The sequence below is a fragment of the Dasypus novemcinctus genome (assembly GCF_030445035.2).
Source record: "Dasypus novemcinctus isolate mDasNov1 chromosome Y unlocalized genomic scaffold, mDasNov1.1.hap2 SUPER_Y_unloc_1, whole genome shotgun sequence".
NCBI classification, from domain to species: Eukaryota; Metazoa; Chordata; class Mammalia; order Cingulata; family Dasypodidae; genus Dasypus; species Dasypus novemcinctus.
The window spans coordinates 2,872,217-2,879,287 of NW_027261977.1; positions in this window are offsets into that span (position 1 = coordinate 2,872,217).

The window sequence follows — 7,071 nt, forward strand, 5'->3', positions numbered from 1 at the left end:
CAAGGCTTAAATGTTTTAATATTCCAAAAAATTAAGGAACACATACTACTATATGCATACTCTGCAAAATTTAAACAAAAATGTACATCTTATACAAGAGAATATTCTACTGGAATATTCAACCTTGATAATCAGACCACTTTTAGACACATCACAATATACATTTATCAAAATCTAATTTTGACTTGAAGTTGAATCTTCTATATTGACCATGACAATGCAGTCTTAATTAAATTATTAAAATTTTTGTTTTATTTATTTGAAATGTGTCAAGAGAAAAGAGTTAAAATAATCCCTAATCCTCAAATGTAAATTTTCTTATAGATTATAGAATATGAATTTCAAATCAAAGTGCCATACAATATTTTATTTATATTTACAGTGATATTTTCTTGAATGAAAAAAAATGTATATAGAATTAGAGACTTGTGTGGTCAAAGAACCCAAGCACTTTTATGGCATTTATTGATAGAAGTGGCAATAGGTCACAGGAGTTATTTCCCATGTAGTTATACTGACCAGAGCTAATAATAAGGTCACAATTAGTCATTTTCATATTGCTATATTTCATGTAGTGTTAAATATTTTTAGGATAGTCTATTTGTTCTATTTTGTAATCAATGAATCATTCATTGATGCGCTGAGTTCAGCTATAAACTATACTATGTATTATAATCCTGAACAGGGTAATCTTTGGGAAAAAACCAAGGTAGCAAATAATTACTAACTACATGATATGGACATACAATAGAAGAATAATTCTGGCACATACACTGAATTTTTAGCAAAAGATCTGACAACATTTGATGTGTGAGGTTTAATTTGACAAAGACAAATAGTGACAAATAAACAGACCTAGTCACCACAAATAACCGAAGACTTCCAAGGTATCTCTACTGAGGCAGGTTCTCATTCTCATAAGGACTGGTACAGTCTCCAAATTGACACTGGACCCTAAAATATGGAAAGAAGAACTTTCTAAGCAAGAACACTCCAGAAGCAGCAGAAGGTGGCACAGAGGATTAAAAAGAGTGAAAAGTCAGCAGCAGAAATAACAGATTTCTCACCAATAAATCCTTTCCACTCAATAAAGTCTTTTTCTATGCTTTTAAGAACATATTGTCTATCATCAACAACACCTGTATTATGCAACTTCTTTTCTAAAGAGTCCCCTCATCTTGTTCTAATTCAGTGGCTCCCAAGTCTATAAGAACTTCCAGAATTTCCTATTGAATTTACAAAATTCCCAAGTCCAAATCCCTCTGAATGTTAGACTTAAGAGTCCCTGAGATGGGTAATGTTACATTGTGTTTATATTCTCATAAAATAAATAAAGAAAAGGTAGAGAGGATGTGGAGTGATAGGTATTCTTTATTCACTCTTGGTGGGAATGTAGAATGGTACAGCAACTGTGGAGGACTGTTTGGCATTTCCAAAAGAAGCAGAATATAGACTTGCCATGTGGCCTCACAATACCACTGCTAGGTATATACCCAGAGAAACTGAGAATAGTGTCACAAATAGGCATCGGTATGCTGATGTTCATGGTAGCATTATTCACATTTGCTGAAAGATGGAAACAATCCAAATGTCCATCAACCAATGAATGGATAAACAAATTATGGTGTACATGATGGAATATTATTCATCAGGAAGAAGAAATGAAGTCATGAAGCCTATGACAACATGGAAGAAACTGGAGGACATTATGTTGAGTGAAGCAAGCCAGATGCAAAAGGAAAAATATGGATGCTTGCACTATTATGAACTAAAAATATGTAAACTCATGGAGTTGATAATTGAAAGGTAGGTGACCAGAAAATAGAATGAGGGTAGATAAAAGAAAGGTGAGGATTAACCCTGGTAAAAAGATTGTTTGTAAACCTTTGGAAATGATTGGAAATAGTGAGAACACATGATGGTGTTTGTGACTAGCAGAGCTATTACCTGGGTATGAGAGTGGTTGAAAGGGAAAGTCTAAGGCCATGAATGTTGCTCAAAGAAAAGTTAAAAACTGTAATGTGGGACTATGTAATATAGTGAAACCTCATGTGAAATACAAATATGGGTGATATTACATACATGACTGTTTATATAAAATACTGTGGAAACACAGTTGGAGCTATGTTGGGCAGAGGAAGCATAGAGAGATTGAGAAGAGAGGTTATATTTTTTATTTCTGGAGTAATGAAAATGCTTTAAAAGTGATTGAAGTGAGAAATTCACAACTATGAGATTATACTGAATACCATTTATTGTATATTTTGGATGAAGTATTTATTCATATGTATCTCTAAAATTTATTGATACGGATCAATAAAATTGGTTTGTTAGAAAGAGAAAGGGTAATTAACTAGAAAATTACAACTAAATGCAGTATATTAACCTGGTTAGGACTAACAAGGAGGAGAAAAGGATCAAAATGATAGTATTGGGCATTGTCCATCATTACCGTTTTGTTAGTTGTCCTCGGAGAATCTAATGGAACTGGAGAGTAGGTGTTGCAACTGCTGAGTTTCAGAGATCAACAGGCATATGAAGACTTTCATGCTAATGTGCTGGAGGTGCAGTTAATGTTGGGGTTTAAGATATATTTAGGGGATTTGAATCTCTGGACTGACAATGTGATAGCCAGATCCTGAGCCTCAACAGACTCCAGCACCTACAATCTGATTTATTGGACTTACCACACTCAGCTAAGATGGAGGTGAAGAAGGACAACCACCACACCATGGAGCCTAGAGTGATTACAACTGAAAATGGGAGGATTGCATCCAGCATCCAGGTGGAATCTGAGCCTCCTCTTGACATAAAGGTGCAATGGACACAACCAATCCAGTGTCCACATAGAAGAGGTGGCATTGGATTGGGAAAAGTGGACATAATGGACAAAGGGTATGGGGAAAGGCAGGAAGAGATGAGAGGTGGAGGCGTCTTCGGGACATGGAGCTGCCCTGGATGGTGCTTCAGAGGTAATCACCGGACATTGTAAATCCTCACAGGGCCTACATGATGGAATAGAGGAGAGTATGGGCCATGATGTGAACCAATGTATATGAGGTGCAGAGGTGCCCAAAGATGTACTTACCAAATCCAATGGATGTGTCATGATGATGGGAATGAGTGTTGGGGGGGGGGAGAGGGGGGGTGGGGGGGTGGGGTTGAATGGGACCTCACATATATATTTTTAATGTAATACTATTACAAAGTCAATAAAAAATAAAAAAAATTAAAAAAAATAAAGTTAATAGCATAATTAAAAAAAAAAACAGGCATATGAAGAGACTGATAATTTAAGTCTCTGCACTATATATTTATTGAGAATAATGCTAATTACAGGTTCAAATAAAGGGGGCAGAAGAGTCACGTATAGGGAAATTATATTAAAAAGTGACTATAGATTGTAGACTTAATATCATTGTTAAATGTCATGAACTTCATAACTACACTTAAAGTGGTTACAAAAATGAATGTCCTTGTTATTACAAAATGTGCATTTCATTAAAAAATGAAGTAGCTAAGTATATTCAACCTATGCTCAAGTGTTTAGAAAATGGATGAATGGAAATATATATAGATGGCTGGATATCTGGATGGTTGACTAAATGGAGAGTGAGGCAGAGACAGATCGATGTGTAGTTGATATATTGATGAAATGGATATATAGATAGCATGATGTGGTAAACAGTTACAGTTAAAGCTAACTTGAACTACCTTTTAGGAGCAGTCCTGAGCAAAACTCTCCAGGAACAATGAAAGGTAAGAGCTGAAGGGCCCTTTGAAAACCCTTGGGCCCCTAGCAATATGCTTATTGCAAAGAAAAAGGGTATTGGAAGTGAGAATGTCCTAATCTCATGAAGAACAGATAACTAAGGCTCCTGACTCCTCAACCCAAAGCCCACAATTTACAGGAGACAAAGACATAAATATGGAATGGTGACACCCAGGTGCACTTTCCCCAGGTAATAATCTTCTTTATGCACAAGGAACCTCAGGTCTCTTTCCAAGTCCATAGTCCACTGTATGGACTAAGGGTGAGTGTAAACTACAGGGTAAACCATTATTCATGTGATGCAGCAATCGTCCAAAATGTATTCACCAAATGCAATGAATAAGCCACATGATGAAAAAGGTTGTTGATGTCGGAGGAGTGGGGTGGGTTGTGGGGTATATGGGAACCTCTTATATTTTTTAACATAACATTTATTTGTGATCTATGTATCTTTTTTTAAAAAGGCAATTATAAATAAATAAATAAAATTTAAAAATGTAAGTTAGTATATTTTCTTGTGGGTACATGAGCAATTTTTTCAGTACTAAATCAGAAACTTACCCAAAAGACAGGTGAGTACATCCCAATTATTGGAGTTTTGGGAATTACTAAAGGCCAGTTTTTTCTACAACCTCTCCAGTGTCAGACTGGAGACTCCTAATTAATGCACATATTCCTCTGAGTGCCTGAGTGCCCTGTCCTTCTCCTGGTCAGGACTTGCTTTCAAAACTACAAAACTCATTGTCCTTTTAGCCCAATAAGACCAGCATGCAGATTCCAGAAATGTACACCTGCTCTCTCCAAGCAGCCCTGTGAGGTCTTAGAAAGCACCAAGAAGTTTGTTGTACATGAAGAAATGAAATGACAGACACCAGCTGAAGTATGGGCCATGGGGGGACCTCAGAGATGAGAAAGGGATATGCTGGAAGTGGAGGTAAGGATGCCACTGAACAGCATGCCTCTGCACTTAAAACAGATCCACTCAGATGTGAAGTCAAAATAGGCATCATATCCCTTAATAAAAAGTTCCTCAGTTTGGGTCTAATCAGACCATGCCATTCAGACTTTAATACTCCCAAATTACTGATCCTAACACCTGGCACACAACAATGCCAGTTTGTGCAAGATTTAAGAGCTGTCAATCAAGTAGTAGAAGATGTCCATGCAATAGTGCCTAGCCCAAATACTCTCCTTAGCAACATTTCAAATGCTTCTTCTTGTTTTAGATTTTTAAAAGATGCTTTTCATTGCATAACCCTAGAAAAAGAGTCATTAAAATTACTTTTGAATGGGAAGCTCCTGATACAGAAATAAAACAACAATATTGTTGAATTGTGTTGCCACAAGTATTCAAAAGTATTCACAAGTATTTTTGGGCAAGCACTGCCCAAGGACTTACATAGAGTATAACTCCAAAGAGGACTTTTCCTTCAATATGTTGATAATATATTGATAGTAAAGTCCAAGAAGCTTCAAATCAAAACACTATTAACAACACTAACAAGGCAAACAGAGAAAGGATATGAAAGCCCAAATAACAGACCCATGTTAAATTTATTTGGGTTTGAACTGCCAAAAGGACAATGAACCTTACTCCTGAAGTGGGATCACTTCATAAGTCAGACACGTAGACACCCAGGAGAACCTTTATTTATGTCCGGGCACCCTCCACCGTAAGTAGGTGAGGGGGCCCTGAACTCAGGGAAATTTGGGTTTTATAGGGGTCTATACAGAGGGGAGGGGTAGTTTTCACACACTTAGAAGGAATTTTATTAGTTAATTTTTGCTTTCTAATGCTGAATAAGCAAGTCAAGCAAGTTACAGAAATGAAACATTACCAGTTAGCCGAGCTATAGGGGTTAGGGTGTTTACCCCAAGGGGGGGTGGTGGGGTTGAGTCCAGATGTATGTCTAGCTTTCAATTTGCAGGAATAGACCCAGTTTTCTGTATACTTTACTTTTTCTGCTTCACTGCCCAGCACAGGGAAAACTTTATATCAAGTATCAGAACCTGGAACCAGAAAAGAACCTAAAGGATTTCTAGGTGTCCCTAGCTGTTCCAGGCATTGGGTACCAAATTTGGACTAATTGCTAAACCATTACCTGAAACCAAAAATGAGAAAGGATCTTTAGAATGCACCCCAAAATACTATCTGGCATTTCAAAAATGTAAAGATGAACTTCTTTCAGCACCAGCCCAGCACTTCCTTCCCTAATGAAAGAATTTGAACTTTTTGTACATGAACTCCAAGGCATTGCACTAGGAGTATTAGTACAAGAATTTAGAGGAAACCTCTGGCTAGTTGCATACTTATCAAACAACTCGACTTGGTCATCAGAAGCAGGCCAGCAAGTTTGCGAGCAGTGACTATCACGTGTGATCTTCTCTAGGAAGGAGAAAAGTTCACACGAGGCTCTTCTACATGAGTCCTCACCAGCATTATGTTCTTACCATACTAGAACTGAAAGAGAGTCAATGGTTAACTATGGGCTGTGTAAGCAAATATCAAGCCATTTTATTAAACAGCCCAAATGTCACATTAAAAACTGTAAGCAAACTCAGTCCAGCTACCTTACTGTCTGAATTTAATGAAAGGTGGGAATGGAAAACTCCCAAGCATGATTGTATTCAACTCCTTGATGAAATAAATCTATGCTACCTGCCCAGTTCCAACAGTCACCCCATTACCATTCCCAGAATTAGAATTGCTTACAAATGGAGGCAGCTGATGTGTACCATGGAAGATGCAGAGCAGGCTTCTCAATAAAATATTAGAAGCAAAGCTTTTGCCCACAGGAACTTCAGCATAAAATGTCAAACTAATCGCTCACATCCAGCTCTCTTTCCTGTGGACGCATTCCTGCCATCTGTGCTCCACTCTCACCTTTGTACTCTGCTACATAGCCACACAAGCAAACGTAGGGATTTATGACCTATAATTGGGAATTGTAGTCTGTAAATCAGCCCTCTTCATCATTTTTCAGCCCCTCTCTCTCTACCTGGGACCCCTGTCTCTGTTATTTTCTCCCATTTCTCTTCACTTCCTACCTGAATAAATTATTGGCCTAACTCACCTGGCATCCTCTTGAAATTCATTTCTGCAGCATAGCCAAAAACCTAAATAAATCCAGTAACATTCAAAGTGACAATGGTGCTACTTTCATCTCTAAAGTAATTAAAGGTGTTTCCAGTTTATTGGGTATTAGTGACTTCACTCTTCTTATACACTTCAACTGACAGTTAAAACAAAGCTAATGACCCAAACACTAAAGGAGCATCTAACTTTTAGCAACAGTGAA